Source organism: Dipodomys merriami, unplaced genomic scaffold (assembly GCF_024711535.1).
Source record: "Dipodomys merriami isolate MVZ:Mamm:240054 unplaced genomic scaffold, mDipMer1.0.p SCAF_588, whole genome shotgun sequence".
NCBI lineage: Eukaryota > Metazoa > Chordata > Mammalia > Rodentia > Heteromyidae > Dipodomys > Dipodomys merriami.
The window spans coordinates 383,229-403,674 of record NW_027206166.1 but is presented as its reverse complement, the minus strand read 5'-3'; the positions used below and the strand labels follow the sequence as shown (position 1 = coordinate 403,674).

Here is a 20,446-nt window from a genome sequence, read left to right as displayed (position 1 = left end):
TTTAGCCTCCAGCTTCTCCTCCGCCATCATCCTGGAACTCCCTCTGAAACTTTTATTCAACTATTTTTCATTTCAAAGATAGGCAGTCTATTTTTCCAAAAGTTTCCTAGTGTAAAATAACTAATATTTCAATAGAAAGTAGAGTTTATTAATTTCAAGGGAATTTTAGATATACACATGATATTGTAGTAACGTTTGTAGAATATTACTTGAAAAAATTCTGTTCAAACTCTTAAATATTTGTGTGTAATGACAGAGAGAGAGGAAGATAATTCATACTGGTTAGGAATTTGCAATGCCTCAAAAATATATTCAATAATTTGTTATAAGCACATAGTCAAGCTACCTGATATGGCTTAGTTTTTTTTGTTTGTTTCTTAATTTATTCAATATTTTAACATGGATGCATGCACAGTGGTAACATTAAAATTATGAATCAAAATATAAGTAATTCAAAATCATAGACAGGTATCATACGTTCAATAGTTAGCACTTATGATTCTAATAATAATTTTGATGAAGATGATGATGACCACAGTGTAGCCTGATAATGACAAAGTTGTGATTGAAAAGGAAAAATTTTTAGACATCTTTTAAGCCAGATTTCCCACATTGAATACATAGTACTAAAAGCAATGGATTAATACAATAAGAATAACAAGAGGATAGTTTCAATATCAAGAAATACAATCACATAAACAGGTGAAAGACTAAAAACCCTTATGTTATTCTTTCAGTCTCTCTAAATATACTCACTTTTCTTGGTATTATTGTTTTCTTATAAATAAAATCGTTTATTTGCACATGTTGATTATCCCACATAGATAAAATATAATAAGCTGAATGCTTTCTGTTAGAAATGATCTTGTTTGTTCTAGCCTTGGGAATTTAGGAGAAAGCCTTTCACTACCCACATAGCTATTGGCTTAGTTATATATCCCTAGAAGTTAACAACACATGCCTGAAGCATGCTTCACTAATTAGGCAGAAATCCATGATCAGTTTTAGTTTCCACCCAGTTAACTGGAGAATATCTATGTATAAATTTATTAAGCACACTTGCCAACAAATAAAGCAATAAGAAAAATTTTGATGGACTAAGATGTACTTTTCAACTTCGTGTGATTAGTTCAAATACCATTCACATAAAGACATTATTCATTAACCAATGTTTTCCAATTGCATATTCTTTAATATAGCTGTGAACACATGACACAATTTACATAATGCCACTTACATATCTGGAGTTACCTTATAAAGACACGGTCCTTAGAGCCAGGAGGAAAATTTATTTTTATTTCTGCATGAAACAATTTGTGACTTTATACCAATAAACTGAATTTGACTCTTTCCTTATTTGTAAGCTAGATGGAAAACGTAAGGACTCTTCACTTTTCTTATTTTTTTGCTCTAGAAGTCAACAAATATATTTTTGAATACTTCTGGTAGATTACATCCATTTACAGATGAGAAATGTAAGGCCAGTAGTCAATGTAATGAGTAAATAATGATAATAGAATTTATGTCTGAGCTCTTCACTCTGTGTACTTACAAGCAGAAGTAATTTGGTGATGGAAAGGACCAATATGAAATGTCTATGGGGAAAAACATACTTTGTAAAAGGTTGTTTATGTCTAGGTGACCAGTGATGATTACATGAATCAGGCTGATGTCAGGGGCATAATAAGGAGTACATAGAAATCATATTAGTGGCAGAAACTCAGAAAATCTTGATCATTCATCTTATCTAATGGGTGGGAGCAGAATGGTAAGAAGAAATCTAAAGGGTTCTACATCTCTGGCCAGGCAACTGTGTTAGAGATATTCTTGGTGATAGGGATTGCAGGTGGAAATGATGGATTTAGGGGAAAAAAACTCTGATAGTTCCTAAGTTTATATTAAACACATGCAAAGATAGGTTTGTTTAGACATTATCAAAATATCCATGACCATGAATATGAAAAAGAATAATAAAATCGGGGGCATTATTAAAGGGAAGAGAAAAGGAAAGTCCTGACACAATTTTGAACAATGTGTTTACCAGTGTGGACAAGATTGGAAGAATGAGATAAATAAGGAAACAAGAAAGTAATAAACACAGATTTACAGAAGTAAAGAAAGGAAAGAATTTGCAGGAAGAATAGGTCAAAACTGTTACAGAGATATTGAAGGAAATATGCTATTTGGATTTGAAAACTAAAAAGATATAGACAATTTAAATAAGAACAGTGTTTTGGAGATATCTCCATGATGAAATAACCCTGTCAATCAACCTGCCACAAATTCTTATGTGTAGGAAGTGCTCTTATAAACTTCAAGCTTTTATTCAATGGAAGAGTTCAGACATTACCCTCACCACTAGGATTACATTCCTAAAAAGATAAGGCATTTTGCTTTAATGCCTTTCTTTCATTTTCTCTTACACATTGGCAAGTAATGAAGGATTCTGATGTAAAAATAATACAATGATGACTTGTAATAACACAACATCTAGGATCTAGTGTTAATTCGTATATTTACTAATTAGCTCCAAAATTTATGGATATTTATATTTCTCCTGGGTAAACTAATGAGCTCCAAGAAAATGTCCCTAAAGAGCATTTCAATTCTCGTATCACTGTTTGTCTCAAAATACTTTAAATTATACACCCTTTAATGTGGGCATAGGGTTATACTGTGGAACTTTCCCCTTCAGATAGTGAGTACTACCCTATGGCTTAACATGGAGAAAGTACCCTCACGCATAGAGTGGGTGTGTGCTCACAAGAAGTGGTACTTGAACAAGGGAAAACATGGGACCTATGTTTCTTTGGGGCTGGATTACTTCACTTAATATAATTTTTTCTAAGTCTTTCCATTTCCTAACAAATGGAGCATTGTTATTCTTTCTGATGGAGGCAAATAATTCCTTTGTTTATATATTCCACATTTTCTTGATCCATTCATCTACTCAAGGGCATCTGGGTTGGTTCCATATCGTAGCTATGGTAAATAATACTGCAATAAACATGGTTGTGATGGAAGATTTAGTATGGTCTTGTTTGTGATCATTTGGGTAAATGCCCCAAAGTGGGATTGCTGGGTCATAGGAGAGCTCTAGGAGTTTTTTGAGGATGCTCCATACAACTTTCCAAAGTGGTTGAACAAGTTTACACTCCCAATAACAATGAAGTAAGGTACCCTTCTGGCCACATCCACTCCAGCATCTGTTATTATTGTTCTTGTCTATGGCCATGGTATCTCCATGTTGTTTTGATTTGCATTTGGGGAGGTCCGGCATTTCTTCATGTGTCTATTGGCAATCCTTCTTTTCTCTTCACAGAATTTTCTCTGTAAGTCTTTAGCCCACTTATTTTTTTTTATTTTGAAAATACTGTACAGAGGAGTTACAATTACATGGGCAAGATAATGAGTACATTTCCTATAAAGCATTTTAGCCTCCTCCTTTGTTTCCCCTTCCCGTCCTTTCCCATTTTCTTCCCACCCCCCCAATCCTCATTGCCTCCCCCATGAAAGTTGTAAAGTTCGTTTTCGACATAACGACTTGTATATCTCATTGTTGCAATGTCGCCCACTTATTTATTGGGCAGTTGTTTCTTTGAGGATTTGTTGTTGGGGGATTCAATGTTTTGAGTTCCAGGTATAGTTTATATATGAGAACCTTGTCCATTGTATGGCTAGTGAATATCTTATCCCAGTAATTAGGCTTTATATGATCTTGCAAGCTATATCCTTTGCCATGCAGAAACTCTGCAATTTCATGCAATCCCATTTTTCAAAATTTTCTTTCATTTATTGTGTTTCTGCGTCTCTTTTAAGAAACTTTCGGCCTATGCCAAGGAGATCTAATAATGAGTTCAGACCTGTAATGATTTCAGAGTGTCTGCTTTGACTCCGAGTCCTTGATCCATTTGGATTTGATTCTGGTACAGGATGACATATATGGATCTATTTTTTATTTTCTACAAGTAATTAACCAATTTTGCCAGCACCATTTACTGTAGAGGCTGTCTTTCTTCCATTCTATTTTTTAGCTCCCTTATCAAATATTAGCTGACTATAGGTCTGTGGGTTTATTTCTGGGTTTTCAATTCTATTCCATTGGTCCTGAGGTCTGTTCTTGTGCCAGTACCAAGCTGTTTTGATTATAATGGTTTTGTAGTACTCTTTTAAATTTGGTATTGATATTCCTCCAGCACTGTTCTTTATGTTAAGGATCGTTTTAGCTATTAGGGTCTTATAGTGTTCCATATGAATTTTTGGATTGCCTTCTCTATTTTCTTGAAGAATGAGGTTGGAATATTTATAGGTATCACATTGGATTTGTAGATAGCCTTGGAAAATGTTGCCATTTTCACGATGTTGATTCTTCCAATAAAGGAGCATGGGAGTTTTTTTGCCCATTTCTAAGTTCTGTTTTGATTTCCTTTTTCAAGTTTTTAAAGTTTTCATCATAGAGATCCTCCATTTCTTTGGGTGTGTTAATTTCTAGGTATTTTATTTTTTTGTGGGGCTATTACAAATAAAGTTGTTTTCCGGATTTCAGCACGCTTTTCTCAGTGTTGGCATACAGAAAAGCCGTTGATTTTTGAAGGTTAATTTTATACCCTGCTACTTTACCAATATTTTTAGTCACCTTGAGTAATTTGAGAGTGGAGTCTGTGGGATTCTTCAAATACAAGATCATGTCATCTGCAAAGAGGGAGAGTTTTACTTCTTCTTTCCCTTTTTGGATCCCTCTAATGTTTGCATCTTGTTTTATGGTTAAACTAGTCATTTTAATTCTAAATTGAAGAGAAGTGTAGAGAGTGGACATCCTTGTCTCGTTCCTTAGTTAAGAGGAAATGGCTTTAGTTTTTCACCATTAAGTATAATGCTGGCTGTAGTTTTGTCATATAGAGCCTTTGTTGTGCTGAGGAATGTTCCCTGGATTCCTAATTTTTGCAGAATCTGAAACGTAAAGGGGGTGTTGGATCTTGTCAAATCCTTTTTGTGGTTCTTGTCTTTGCTCTTGGTGATATGATGAATTATATTAATTGATTTGCATATATTGAACCAACTTTGCATGAAATGAAACCTGAAATGAATCCTGTTTGATCATGATGTATGTTTTTTTGGATAAATTGTTGAAGTCGATTGGCCAAAAGTGTATGCTCAGAAACAGATGCTCAGATCTGTTTCCTTGCCTGGATATTCCATCTCTAGCCAAACTCTCTGTACTGTGATGGCACACTGGGTGTGATTCTCTAGCCTAGCACTGTTGACTGGAACATTAAAACTGTTGTCTACGCGAAAGCTTGTTTAGCCTAGACCTTCTGCCATCTTCCTCCGAACTTTAGATTATGACTTTTTATACTCTAACTTGGGACAATGATCTGCTGTCAGTTATTTTCTTCTTTTCTCCTTCTTTTGCCCTTCCACTTACATAATTTTTATTTAAAGAAACATATTTGAGCTTGTATTTCTAAATTCCTCAAAATTATCTGAATTTCATCATTCTTCTGGCAGCCTCCTATATATTTCTCAAGGGAATATTTTGTCACTATCATTTTTATCCTATATGATATTGGATATCGTTCTGCCTAATTCAGTGCAAGATATAAATTACACTCATCCAGATATTTCAACTCTTGTACCACCATAAAATCCTTTCTTATGTAGAAATCATGATTTTAGTATTTCTGGGGAGGTGTCATCTGTCATTTTTGATTGACCCTAAGTGATATTTATATGCAAACATGTTTTAAAACAATATGCCATTCAGTAGATGAATGACTCAACAAAATGTGATATATATATATATATATATATATATATATATATATATATATATATGGTTGAATTCTATGCTTCCAATTCAGAAGGAAATGGAAACATTTTTAGAAATTGTGCTAAATAAAATAAGCAAGACTCAAAGAAACAGATTCCATAGTTTCCCTCATTTGTAATAATAAGAAATTTATAGATTAACACTAGCAGATGAGCAGAATGGCTCAAAAGCTTTGTATATAGGACCATACAAGATCATCTTGAGCAAAATGAACACCTAGATATAGAAATAGAGGTTTTTCTTTGTGTTTTTTTTAATGTACTATGTGATTTATTTTTTCTTTTGTGTTTTCCCCTATAGTTAATCCACTGCTGTATTTGATTTCAGTACTGTGTGTATTGCACATGCATTGATCTTAATTTGACAAAATAAGATGAACAACAAATTGGAGAGACAAAGGACAAAGGGTAAACCAATGCAATAGCAATACTCACAAGACAACATTTTGGAAATTTACATTACAACTTGTGAGGGGTTTGGGGGGAAAGGAAAAGTGTGAGAAAAATGAGGTAGTGGGTAAAATTTTGACATGTTATGTATTCACTACCTTACAATTAATGCAACCCTTGTACATATCACCTTAAAAATAAAATTAAACTAAAAATAAGTTACATAAAGTATAATTTCACTGTATTGCTATAGTAAATATTATTCTATGTGCATTACCTTTTTAAAAATGAACACTATTTGGCATCTAAATTGAGTTAATTACACCTTTCTTTATCAGAGGTTCATAAACTTGAATGTTATCCAAATATACAATATTTTCACAATATACCTGCCACAACTTTCAAAAAAGTTAAGTTTAGTATTGTCTGATAGTAAAACAGAAAACAGTTTAATTCTCTGGAAACTCCTAGCTTTTAAAACTGAATAATTGTTAAAAAGACAGAATATATGTGTTCTTCAAAGTTCTTACAAATACTAACTAGTCATTTTCAAATTCTCAACATTCCATATCAGAGATATTCAAAGTAGTACCTGTTTGCATGTTATTTAATTCTGCAATAGCTGCAGTTTCTAAAGGGGTGTTACATATTGAGATATCAATAGAAAAAAATAGCCACATTCTGGTGGAGGATATAACTACAAAGTATGTGTAATAATTAATTCCTCAAGAATAAACATTTTTTCATCAGAGTAAGCTATTATTTTTGTGACCATCCATCCCAAGCTTTTATGCCATAAAGTCTTCCTAGCCCAACAGTTTCCAATTTGTAAGGTGCACCTTAAAATTCCCTTAATTCACATCATGAATAGCTTATCACTATTGTGAAAAAATACTACACTTGTGTTAATATGATGCCCTTCCTATTGTGGAAAGTACACTACACTAAACTTTGCTGCAACATTTTTCTGATTTCTAGAAATCAGGACACTTGCAAATATTATTTATATTTTTTATCTATCATAGATATTCAGGAGGCTAAGACCAGAAGATTATTGTTCAAAGCCCACCCAGTCAGGAAGATTCTTTAGATTCTTATCTCCCATAAACTTCTCAGGAAAAGCTAGACTCAAGTGGCACTGAGGTTGAAGTTGTAGGGCATGAGCCTTGAGCACAAACTGGCACAAAGGGAGTGGCCAGGCCCAGAGTTCAAACCTGAGGACAAACCAAAAAATAAAAACCAACTCCAACCCTAGCATTTTTCTCATTGTATACAGAGGCACGTAATTAAGGAAATTTCTTCCTGTATTACGAATAGATAGAAGAACCAAGACCTCACACAATTACTCTCTTCATACCATGTTACACCAAAGCCTCAAAAATTTGCTTGTTCTAAATTTATAAATTAATATCTATTTGTTGGCAATTCTGTCTAGATTATTCACACGATCATTTTATACATGAACTGTTGGAATTATCAATTAACTAAGTTCTAATTATATCTCACTTGAAAATATTTTAGGCAAATAAAATGCCAGATTCATTTGTGAATTTGTCAATTAGAACCTCTACTTAAAAAGAATTTTGTAGTATCCTATAGAATATGACATTACAAACAAAACCAAAATATTTATTTTAAATCTAAATTCTAATTTAGCATGGTCTACAAAGTCCTACATTAGATGACTTTGGTATTTTTCCTGGCTTAAACTTTTGTAATCCTTCATTATTTCTTTGAAATCCAACAGAATGATGCTTACTTTTTCAAATTTTTGATTGGGAATCATGAGCCATTTTGCATGTAGGAATGTTGTTTAATGAAGAGAGTATTTAAAACACAACTGAGGATTATATATGAGTTGCATTTCAATAGGAAACTTGCCTTCTCAAAATATAATGACAAAATTAGCCCAAACTTCCAACTGTGTATTCCTTTCTTGTTGTTTGGTTTGTTTTATTAGACAAAATTATACTACCTGGTCCAGGGAAGGTATCACTATGTAATCCCACTCTCTAATCTCCTGTCTTAGTCTGAGTGCTAGAATTCCAAGATTTTATCAAATTGCCCTGCCATAGTTTGATGGTTTATTTAATCTAGATAGAAACTAGCAATTCTGAACTTCTCCTATGATCTTATACATTAGACTGACTGCTCAAACTGTTTCTGTACAATCTTCAAAGATGTACTGTCATTTGACACAGGATATGAACATTTTCAGATGCACCTTCAGGGGTCTCTGATTCATTCTTCCATGGATCCAATCCCTTTAATAATGATTACTTGAATTTCTTGTTATCTCTGGTCCCTAGGTATGGAATATTCTCAAACATCTTTGAAGAAATTTCACTTGAAGACTTTCTAATATTAAAAATTATCACTTGATCTAGTCTTACTCAGGATATATTTTCTATTGTTTTCTAACATTTCTCCATATTCTGAGAGTTGTTTCATTTGTGCAGGTGTGTTTGTACATATATGTGCCTCTGTGTGTATGTGTATGTTTGTATGTGTGTATGCAAAAGCCTCAGCAACCTTATTCAGCAATCTTGCTCATGACTAGTATTCCATCACTTGAGCTAATGCCTAGTATTCTAGCTACTCAGGAGGCTGAGATGTGAGGATTGCAGTTCAAATACAGTATGAGTCGGAAAGAAAGGTTCTGAGACACTTATCTCCAATTAACCACCAGAAAACTGGAAGAGGCGCTGTGGCCCAAGAAGTAGAGCACTAGCCTTGAGATTAAGAGTGGAGAGATATTGCCCAGGCCGAGTTCAAACCCTGCCACAAGCATCAAAAAAATAGAAAAAGATAAAAGAAAGGAAAAGAAATAAGATCATGGCCATCAGTTCATTGCTAGTATAATTCCTGCTTTCTCACCATGGACTTTTTTTCCAGTTAAGTTTATGCTCTTATATGTAACTTGCTTTGGAACCAGAATTATTCTTCCATTGTACATTTTACAAATTTGTGTGATAAGCAACCATAATTTAGAGATAGATGAGAGAGTGGCCTCATTGTTCATGTCCCTCCTAGTATTAATTATTTCTCTATGTCACTCCCATAGATCTACATAATGGCCTTGGCTTTCTTGGTTCAATGTTGTCTTATTTGCAGAGTCTTCTATAGTATATTGATCCATTATACTTAAACACAGAACTTTTCTTTCTCTTATTATTCCTATTGTTTCTTCTACTGTTAACTTGTGTACACTTGGGAAATAATGCACAACACACACACAAATAAACTTTTCTGAGAATCTTCTCCCAGTTAAATTTAAATTAAGAGCACTTATAAAATTTGAACTTAATGTACTCCTGGATAATGGTTTCTTTTATGTATTATAGTAAAAATAGTGTACAGAGGGCTTACAGTTACATAAGTAAGGTAATGAGTACATGTCCTATTGTTACATCCTCTTTTGTTTTTCCTGTGGTATCCATTCCGTCCCCATCTACCAAATTCCCCCTCCCTTCCCCAAGTTGTAAAGTTCGTTTTCTACATAGTGTCTTGTTCATATCGTTGTTACAATAGGTCATCCTGAATCTTTGTTTCAGCATTTTGTTGTTTCCCTTCCCCTCCCCACACTAGAAAAATGTATATACAAGATGCAGGGCACAAACATCATATCCAGTGAAAACAGGAGTTATATCATGGGGGAAGAACATGGAGGAGAAAAGAAAAAAATCACATAATACATTTTAGATACATCAAAAACAATTGCAATAAAGAAAAAAAACAACTTGTGTCCCTATCTTGGGATTCATTTTACTTAACATCTTATATGGCCATATGTACATGAATAATGTTTTTATAAGCCATGTAAATTTTATATTTTGTATTTACTAAGTTGTCTCTGAAAGGCGTGTTACCTCATATCCAAAGATGTCTTTAAATTAAGACAAGAGTAGGCTCATTTTATGCCAACACAAAATATAAACACCAATGATATTTTTCCCTAAAAAAATACTCATAAAAAATCATGAAATTCGGGGGAAGATGGCAGAGGAGAAGCTGAAGGCTAAACAAGCTTTCCCATAGAAAGCATTTTAGTATTCCAGTGAACAGTCTTAGGCTACTGAGTCACACCAAGTGTGTCATCTCAATACAGAGAGTTTAGACAGAGAGGGAAAATCCAAGCAAGGAAACAGATCTGAACACATGCAGCTAGCCATGGCTGCAGTGGCAGAGTTGGTAGCAGAGACACTTGTAGCAGCCATAACTACAGAGAGAATCTGGGACAAAGGTGTCAGATGTGGCTGGCAAGCGGATTCTACCCAACACAAGCAAGAACTGACAAGGAACAGATATCTTCATCCTGCAGATCACAGACCAGAAACTGCCAGGAATAAGACTCTGGCATGAGTAGAATCCTGATCTCCTCATTCCTTCTCAGGGAGCAGAGGAGAGAAGGCTGGACATCCCCTACCACTGGAGATCTCCATCTTTGATACTAATAAAGGCCAGGCTGAGCAACTAGCTCCAATTCAGGCCTTGGAAGAAAACCAAAGAGTCATTTAGCAGGTCATAGGAACCTGCCCTGATACGCCAGGCTCAGCTGTACCCAGGGGAAAATCAACCACCCCAGACAGAGAAAAATCTGCCCCCTGAGGAGTGATTTCATCACTACGTAAACAGAGCTGCCCCTCCCTACAGCCTAGACAAACAATTGAAACTCAGTAAACATAAACCCTGATAATGGCTCCAAGCTGGGCTCTCTGAGAGTCTCAGGAGCTAGCCCAGCAAGGCAAAGCTACTGATTTCTGAAAGGTCTCAACTCTACCCATAATCTAGTCTCATCACAGCATCTCCAAACTAGAGGAAACTCCCATCTCCCTCTTTTGGGATACTCAAAGCAAATCTACCTCCCACTGAACAAGCCTGGGAGGAGGATCACAAAACAATGGGTTAGGCAAAGCATTTTTCTGCCTGCTCAAACAAACTGACTTAAGAAAACAATCAAGCCACAGGAAAACCAAACACCACAAGCAGACCAGAGACTCCACCAAGAGACTGGTTATGGACACAGAAGATACACAATCATCCTATTGCCCCCATCACCCCCCCCAAAAAAAAATCAAAGAACTCTTTTTTTAATTTAATTTAATTTTTTTATTGTTAGAATACAGTACAAAGGAGTTACAATTACATGAGCAAGATAAAAAGTATATTTCTTATCAAGCATTGTTGCCTCCTTGTTGTTTCCCCTTCCCATCCCTTCCCATACTTCTCCCCTCCCCCTACCCGATCCTCCCCCACCCCCTACCAAAGTTGTTAAGTTCGTTTTTTGACATAATGAATTGTACATCTCATTATTGCAATCAAACAACTCTTATTTGAACTTTTTTTAAAAAAAAATAATTTTTAAAATGGTTTTCTATTAATCTTATTTTCTTCCCTTAATTTTTATTTTTGGTGTATATGTGTGTGTGTGTGCTTTTTAAATCTCTTCTTATCTTTTGGTCCTTTTTAAGTATTCTTTTCATTTTTTTCTGTTTCTTTCTTTTTTTGCATGACTAAATTGCTGTTCTGTTCATTCCCAGATATATACCTGTTGCCAATTATTATACCTTATACCCCATTGTGTACACACTTAATCCAGAAATTTATTACTCAATTCACAACCTCTTAGGCTTAAATTCTTTAATAGCAGTATTATATCTTTATATGTATATAATTTTCAAATAACTAATTTTAAGAATTTTTATTTTTTAGTTTTCATTTCTCCTTTCAATCCATCCCTTCTTTTCATCTTATCCTTTTCTTCTCTCAATATCATTTGTTTAAACTTACATGATTTTTAAGTGTTTCACTACTTAGATTTAAATTTTGGTTTTTCAATTTTTTTCTTGTTCTTTTTTTTTGTATTCTCTCTCCTATTATTCTATGCAAACTATTTCCCTCTCTAAGATTAGGACTTGGTTATATACCACATTTTCTCGATCTATCCATGTACTGAGGGGCATCTGGGTTGGTTCCATATCTTAGCTATGTTAAATAATGCTGCAATAAATATAGTTGTGCTGGTAGCTTAAGTATGGTCTTGTTTGTGATCATTTGGATAAATGCCCAAACGGAAATTGTTGGGTCATAGGTAAGTTCTAGGTGGAATCTTTTTTTGTTTTTTTTTTTTTTTGGGTCCAGTCGTGGGGCCTGAACTCTGGGCCTGGGCGCTGTCCCTCAGCTCTTCAGCTCAAGGCTAGCACTCTACCACTTGAGCCACAGCGCCACTTCTGGCTTTTTTCTTTTTGCTTATGTGGTGCTGAGGAATGGAACCCAGGGCCTCATGCATGCAAGGCAAGCACTCTACCACTGAGCCACCTTCCCAGCCCCTAGGTGGAATCTTTTGAGGAACCTTCATACTACTCCAAAGTGGTTGAACAAGTTACACTCCCACCAACAATGCAGTAAGGTTCCCTTCTGGCCACATCCCCTCAAGGATGGGGTGAGGTAGTATCTAAATGTTGTTTTGATTTGCTTTTCTTTTATGGCTTGGGAGGTTGATCATTTCTTCATGTATCTATTGACCTTCCTTCTTTCCTTTTCAGAGAAGTTTCTCTTTAAGTCTTTAGTCCACTTATTTATTGGGCAGTTGTTTCTTTGAGGATTTGTTGTTGGGGGATTTAATGTTTTGAGTTCCACATATATTTTAGATATGAGACCTTTGTCTATTGCATGGCTAGTGAAGATCTTCTCCCAATCAATGTGCTTTCTATTGATCTTGCCAGCCATGTCCTTTGCCATGCAGAAGCTCTGCAATTTCATACAATCTCATTTGTCCAAACTTTCTTTGATTTTTTGTGCTTCTGGGTCTCTATTAAGAAAATTTCAGCCTCTGCAAAGGATACCTAGGGTATATCCTACTCTATCCTGTAATGTTTTCAGAGTATCTGCTTTGACTCTGAGGTCTTTAATCCATTTGGAGTTGATTTGGTACAGGATGATATATAAGGATCTAGCTTTAGTTTTCTATGAGTGATTAACCAATTTTGCCAGCACTTTTACTGAAGAGGCTGTCTTTGTTGCATTCTATTTTTTATCTCCTTTATCAAAGATTAGGTGCCTATTGGTCTGTAGGCTTATTTCTGGGTTTTCAATTCTATTCCATTGGTTCTGAGGTTTGTTCTTGTGCCAGTACGAAGCTGTTTTATTTGCTAAGGCTTTATAGTACAGTTTGAAATTTGGTATTGATATTACTCCAGCACTGTTCTTTCTGTTAAGGATTGTTAATGCTATTCATTGCCTTTTATCATTCCATATGACTTTTTGGATTGCCTCTTCTATTTCCGTGAAAAATGAGATTGAAATATTGATAGGTATTGCATTGAATTTGTAGATAGCCTTGGGAATTATTGCCATTTTCACGATGTTAATCCTTCCAATCCAGGATCAAGGGAGTTTTTTCACTTTCTAAGTTCTGTCTTTGATTTCCTTTTTCAGGTTTTTAAAGTTTTCATCATGGAGATTCTTTATTTCTTTGGTTGAGTTAATTCATTGGTATTCTATTTTTTGTGGGGTTATTAAGAATGGAGTTGCTTTTCTGATTTCAGCCACGCTTTTCTCATTGTTGGCATACAGAAAAGCAACCTATTTTTGAGGGTTAATTTTATACCATGATACATTGCCATTGTTTTGAATCAGCATGAGTAATTTGGGAGTGGAGTCCATGGGATTCTTTAAATACAAGATCATGTCATCTGCAAAGAGGGAGAGATTTACTTCATCTTTCCCTGTTTGGATCCCTTTTATGTTTTCATCTTTTCTTATTGCTGTAGCTAGGCATGCTAATAGTACATTGAAAAGAAGTGGAGAGAGTGGACGTCCTTGTCTCGTTCCTTGAGTTATGAGGAAATGTCTTTACTTTTTGACCATTAAGTATAATGCTGGCTGCAGGTTTGTCATATACAGCCTTTATTTTATTGAGGAATGTTCCCTGGATTCCTAGTTTATTCAGAAACTTCATCATAAAGTAGTGTTAATTAATGGATTTGTGTATATTGAACCAGCTTTGCATCCCTGAACTGAATCCTGTTTCATCATGGTATGTAATTTTTTGGATGAATTGTTGAATTATTTGGCCAAAATTTTGTTGAGAAGTTTGGCATCGATGTTCATCAATGTAATGTGTGTCTAATCCTCTTTCATTGATGATTTTCCTGCCTGGTTTTGGGATGAAGTTTATTATGGCTTCATAGACTTAGTTTGGTTGTGAACTTTCTCTTTCAATTTCATTGAAGAGTTGGAAGAGTATTGGTATGAGCTTTGCTTTGAAAGCCTTGTAGAATTTCGCTGTAAATCCATGTGGTCCTGGGCTTTTCTTAGACAGGAGGTCTCTTACTCCTTTTTCTCTTTCAATGTTTGATATGGGCCTGTTTAACTCATTTACTCCTTTTCAGTTGTTGCTGGTGTTGAGTTGAATCTGCTCACCCACTGTGTCTGGTGCCTTTTTCCTGGACCCTCTCTGTTGTAGGTATGGCGGGATGGCTATGGCCGCCACCAAAGCTGCCTCAGCCATGGCTAGAGCAACTGTTCAGATCTGTCTCCTTCCCTGGATTTTCCCTCTCTAGCCAAACTCTGTATGGTGATGGCACACTTGGTGTGATACTCTAGCCTAGTACTGTTCTCTGGATCACTAAAACTGCTTTCTATGCTAGAGATTGTTTAGCTTCCAGCTTCTCCTCCACTATCTTCCCTCACTTCTCATAAACATTTTCTTATTACAAGATTATTCTAGATTAGCTATGTTATGATTGATAATGAACAAGATTGACAGAAAGGTGGAGGAAAATTGTCTACACTTCCATGAGGTCCTGACTTTTGTTTCACAAAATGTTATAAAAGCTCTCCATTAGAAATCTAGCAGCTGCATTTCTAAATAGTCTTTGCATGCTTACACTTTCTGATAATGTTTTAATTCAAGTACTTCTCCTTAGAGTCCCATACCATTCAATGATGCTGTTATAGATCTTTGTTACATCTTGAAGACTGCTCTTGGTGATTAAGTTTGTGCTTTTCAAATTAGCTCTCACAATTCCATCCACAAAATGCAGACAAAAACTATCTGAAATAAATTTGTATCTGTTGATAGTGCATATATTTTATTTTCCATTACAAACATAGAATGTAGTAAAAATTTTCACAGAAATTACACTGCACTAGGTTGTGGGCAGAGTCTAATGAAAATAATATACTGTATTTATGTAGAGAATTTGAGCATCCAAAATTTTAGTATGCTTGTGGTCCTAAAACCAATAACTTACTTATATTGAGTGACAAATACCACTTGCTATAAGTACAGTTTTCCTTGTATGTTTTTAATATATATTTCATTGTAAAGATACTGTACAGAAGGGTTACAGTTACATAAGTAAGGTAATGAGTACATTTCTGATTGAGCATTTTTACCACCTCCTTTGATTTTCCCCTACTATTCCTTCCCTTCACACATCCATAACACCTCCGTCCACCCCCCTCTAGTAGTATCTTGCAAATCTCATTGTTACAATGGGTCAACCTGTATCTTTTCCTTGTATCTTAAACGAAAAAATGCTGGCTTGTTTCATACTGATCTACTTGTGTAGACACACTTAAAAACATTTTCCAAGTCCAAAAGCATATAAATGAAATGCACATCATCTTTTGTAAGTTGTTATACTTGTGTTCTACACATTTATTGACAGGTTACAAATTATTCTCAAATTTTAATACATAAAAAACTTGCTTTTTTTCTCATTTTCGTGGCAAGGACATCAGCATGACCTCAGTCAACATTTCTCACTTTAGACTTTTCATATGGGTTGGTTAAATTTTGACCTGCATTCCAGTCTTCTGGGGAGTCACTCATCTGCTTAGGAATTGATGCTGGCTGTTGGAAAAGAGCCCAAGGAATGATGCCATTTAAAGACAAACAAATCGTTTAAGGATTCAGGTGGACATGTTGCAACAATGAGAAGTACAAAATGTCATGTCAAAACCAGCTTTACAATTTCGGTGTGGGGGGGGGAGGGGGGTATAATTGGGTGGGGGGAGGGGGGTAAAATTGGGTGGGGGGAGGGGGGAGGCAGGGAAGGGAAGTGAAGGGTAAACAAAGGAGGAGGCTGCAATGCTTGGTAAGAAATGTATGCATTATTCTGCCCATGTAATTGTAGCCCCTCTGTACAGTATGTTCTCAAATAAAATAAAATACAATTTAAAAAAAAAAATAAAGCCTTATAACTTCATTCTTAACAAGGATATTGTCCTACTCCTTTGGCTGTTGGGAATGTCTACAAGATCAAGCACTCCATGGGGAGCTGGGAGACACCATACGACCTATAATTATTGAGAATTCCGAGTGACTTGCTATCACTTGTACTGCATTTTTCAAGTCGAATCTCTCTAAACCTACCAGTTGGAAGAGATGAGAGGAGTGGTAAAAGAACTCTTAGAGAAAAATACATCTTCAATACATTTGTTTCCAAACATTCTGTCTAAGGCATATTCAACAACTAGTGAAACTTGTGTTGGCTATATCTATGTGTCTTTCTCCATTTGTGCTTGTGTACATGTGTGTACATATGTGTGTATTTGTGTGTATAGTAACATTCTTGTGTACATATATGGGCCTATATATACATTTATGCATATATAAATAAATATACATATATAAATATATGTGCATATATATATATATATATATATATATATATATCAGGTGTTCAGTGATTTAATTTGCAGTTCCCAGCACATTGTCCTTATCACAAAGTGTACATGATAAACTGCTGTAAGGATCTGTGCTATATGAGGGGTATCCTTTGTACTCACTTCCCCCATTACCTTGTTTTTCATCCATGTGAACAACTTCAGCCTACTTTCCATAGGATAGCTTTGTTTTTTTTACTTACTGATAATATAAGAAAAATGTTGTTTGTAAAAGAAAAAGAACTTTTAGGTGCCAGGCTAAAAGTATCTTATCAGTCCCAATGATTCGTATGAGATAAAATTTATAATAGTACTAAAAGTGAAAAGGAATTTCTAGAGCTGTTGTTTTGCCATTTCCATTGGCAAAGCATAATTTCACGTCACTGTTATAACTCTTAAAGAATGCAAGGGTAACTGATGATCCCTATCATGTTCCCACAAAACCAGTTGATCCTGAAGGATAATAGTAGACCAGAAGAAATTCTAAATAGCAGACATGGAGCATGAAAGAGAAAGAGTAGAAAGGAGAGAGGGTGAAAGAGAGAGAAATATCATACTTAAAGTGCATAACAAATAAACGAGAAGTGTATGAGAATATTCATACTGCTATATTGAGACTCTACCTGTACATTTGAAGGTATTTGATGTATGATAACTCATCAACATAAAATATAAAGTTATTTTGATAAAAAATAAAAATGACTCAGAAGAAATTATAAATGCAAAAACAGTCTTCACAGAAGCAAACTCTCAGAAATATTTCTTGACTTTGAAAAGGATAAATTGGCTGCAGTTAGTGTAAACTTAGAAGTATTACAATTCACAAAAATATAAAAATGTGTTCACATATTTTGTTATATAACCCAGAGCAGAAAGCAAATATTGTTCAGATGATTTTTTAAATCAGTTTCTGAGGTGCTGGGAAGGTGGTTCAGTGGTAGAGTGCTTGCCTTGCATGCATGTGGTCCTGGATTTCATTCCTCAGCACGACATAAGCATAAAAAGATGAAAGTGGTGCTGTGGCTCAAGTGGTAGCGCTAGCCTTGAGCTGAAGAGCTGAGGGACAGTACCCAAGACCCAGAGTTCAAGCCCCACAACCAACAAAAACAAAGCAAAAACACAAAACAAAACACAGTTTCTCAATTTTGTGTCCTCAACTCTGTAATACCACTACCTCAGCCTAGGGTTAAGATTTTAGGTGTGGACATTTATCAACACTCCTGATTCAGACTCTACTTGATAAAATTTGTAATCAATATTTTGTTTTTAGTTTTGCTCTTTGTAAATTCACATGCACCTATGAAAAATGGTGTGGCCATCCCAATAACATTTTCAAAGTACCTCTTAATCACGACTCACAAAAAGTTGTATTATATTACAACAAGGAAAAATTCTATAAATAAAGAAAACAATAATTAAATATTAATGATGACTAAAATAAAAAACAAAACAATTACCAGGGTTTTCAGTATTTGAAGTGTACACAGTAGATTTTACTATTTTCTCATATTCCTGTACATTTAAAATTGGATAAAGATATCAGTAGCCTTTAAATTTACCCACTAAGATTACTATTTATAGTTCATCTCATCATTTGTATGTGGCTTATATCAATATTTGTTCATCACTAACATATAATGTAAGGGAGCCCTAAAGATTTAACAGAAACTCTGTACTTAAAATCTTAACTCTTCACTCTGCTTCTTTACACAGTCGTTGCACCTTCTCATTAGTAAAGTTTCTATAAACTCTGAAATATACATACTTACCAGTACATGCTACCAGAAATATTATATACTTTATCGAAAAATTTTAAGACCTGCCACCAGTCTTAATTTTGTCATATATAAGCAAATCCCAAAATTAAACATACTTAAAATATTAAAACTTTTAACAAACTTTAACATTTGCTGCAATGAACATTATGACAGGTGCCTTGTGTAGAATAATTGAATTCCTCCTCCTACACATCTCATGAAAAACAAATATCTGGAATTATTTTGTTTTTGGCATGTCAACCTTGACTTTATTCTTAAATGTGTGCTTACATAAGAAATACATGGTTCTAAAATTTCACAATTCTTTTGAACTTACTTTTTGTTTAATTGTCTAGTTTAAGAAAATTAATTACTCTTTATATATAAAAATTGTTCTGTGCTCAATTTGGCTGCACATACACTAAAATTGGAACATACAGAGAAGTTCAGCATGGTCCCTGCCCAAGGATGACACGCAAATTAGTGAATCGTTCCATATTTTTACAACAACAGATGCTGGAAAGGATCCTACTGCATTCTTGGTGGGAGTGTAAACTTGTTCATCCACTTTGGAAAGCAGTTTGGAGGTTCCTCAAAAGACTCCACATAGAGCTCCCCTATTACACTGCAATCCCACTTTTGGGCATTCACCCAAATGATCATAAACAAGTCCACACTAAAACTACCACCACAACAATGTTTAATGTAGCATTATTTGCCATAGGTAAGATATGGAACCAACCCCGATGCCCCTCAGTAGAAGAATGGATCAAGAAAACGTTGTGAGTGTGTGTGTGTGTGTGTGTGTGTGTGTGTGTGTGTGTGTGTGTGTGTGTGAATGTACACTTACACAACCACTTTGGAAAGCAGTCTGGTGAGTCCTCAGAAAGCTAAATATTGACCTTCCTTATGGCCCACTCATACCACTTCTAGGCATCTATCCTGAACAACAGGTAGCAATATTCAAAGAAACATGCACCTCCATGTTTATTGCAGCACTGTTCACAATAGCCAGGATATGAAAACAACTCATATGTCCCACCAGAGATGAATGGATCCAAAAACTGTGGAACACAATGGAATATATTCCTGCCATTAGAAAGGACAAAATAATGGCATTAGCAGGGAAATCAATCAAGCTACAGGAAATCATGTTGAGCAAGGTAAGCCAAAAGCAAAGAGACAAACAGCACATTTTCTCGGTGATAAATGGATGTTAAATGCAAAATGTAAGGTGATACGACAAAATTAACAACACTTAAGAAACCAAGGACTTCCACTCATCTGGTTGAATCACTACTAAATAACCCCATTCTGCTGATCATATGTGTATACTGAAGGAAAACCAGGAGGACGACAAAGAACTAGAGGGAATCAGGGAAAAACATGCAACAGTGGGATCCATCAGCTGCACTGGACATTGACCAAAATGAACTAAGCAAATCAATGTCATTGAAGAGAAGGAGGGAACAAATGGGAAAGAGGGAATAGCTGACGCTATGGGAAAAAAAGAAATATACATATTTCAAGACAAAAAAGTATACATATGGAAGAAATAACTCTATTGCAAAGCTCATAGAACTCATAAATGTTGTAGACTATGATAGACAATTTGCTCCATCAAAGTTAGAATATGTTTGTGACTTTAACTAAGCATCACTATCCCACAATATTGTTAAATTTGGGAAATTATGTAACCACTTAATCACAATAAAAATATTTGAAAAAATGATGAAGGTGCAAAACTAAGTTGCTCTAAAAAACAAAAAAGGAAAATGCTCTGTGTGTATGTG

General features: G+C 35.0%; 1 non-coding gene across 1 annotated transcript; it reads left to right on the top strand.

Moving 5' to 3' along the window:
• The first annotated feature begins 19,050 nt into the window (after positions 1 to 19,050).
• LOC138813117 (U6 spliceosomal RNA) lies at positions 19,051 to 19,156 on the top strand. The gene has a single exon (XR_011367729.1). It is a non-coding gene; the product is annotated as a U6 spliceosomal RNA (small nuclear RNA).
• The last annotated feature ends 1,290 nt before the right edge of the window (positions 19,157 to 20,446 follow it).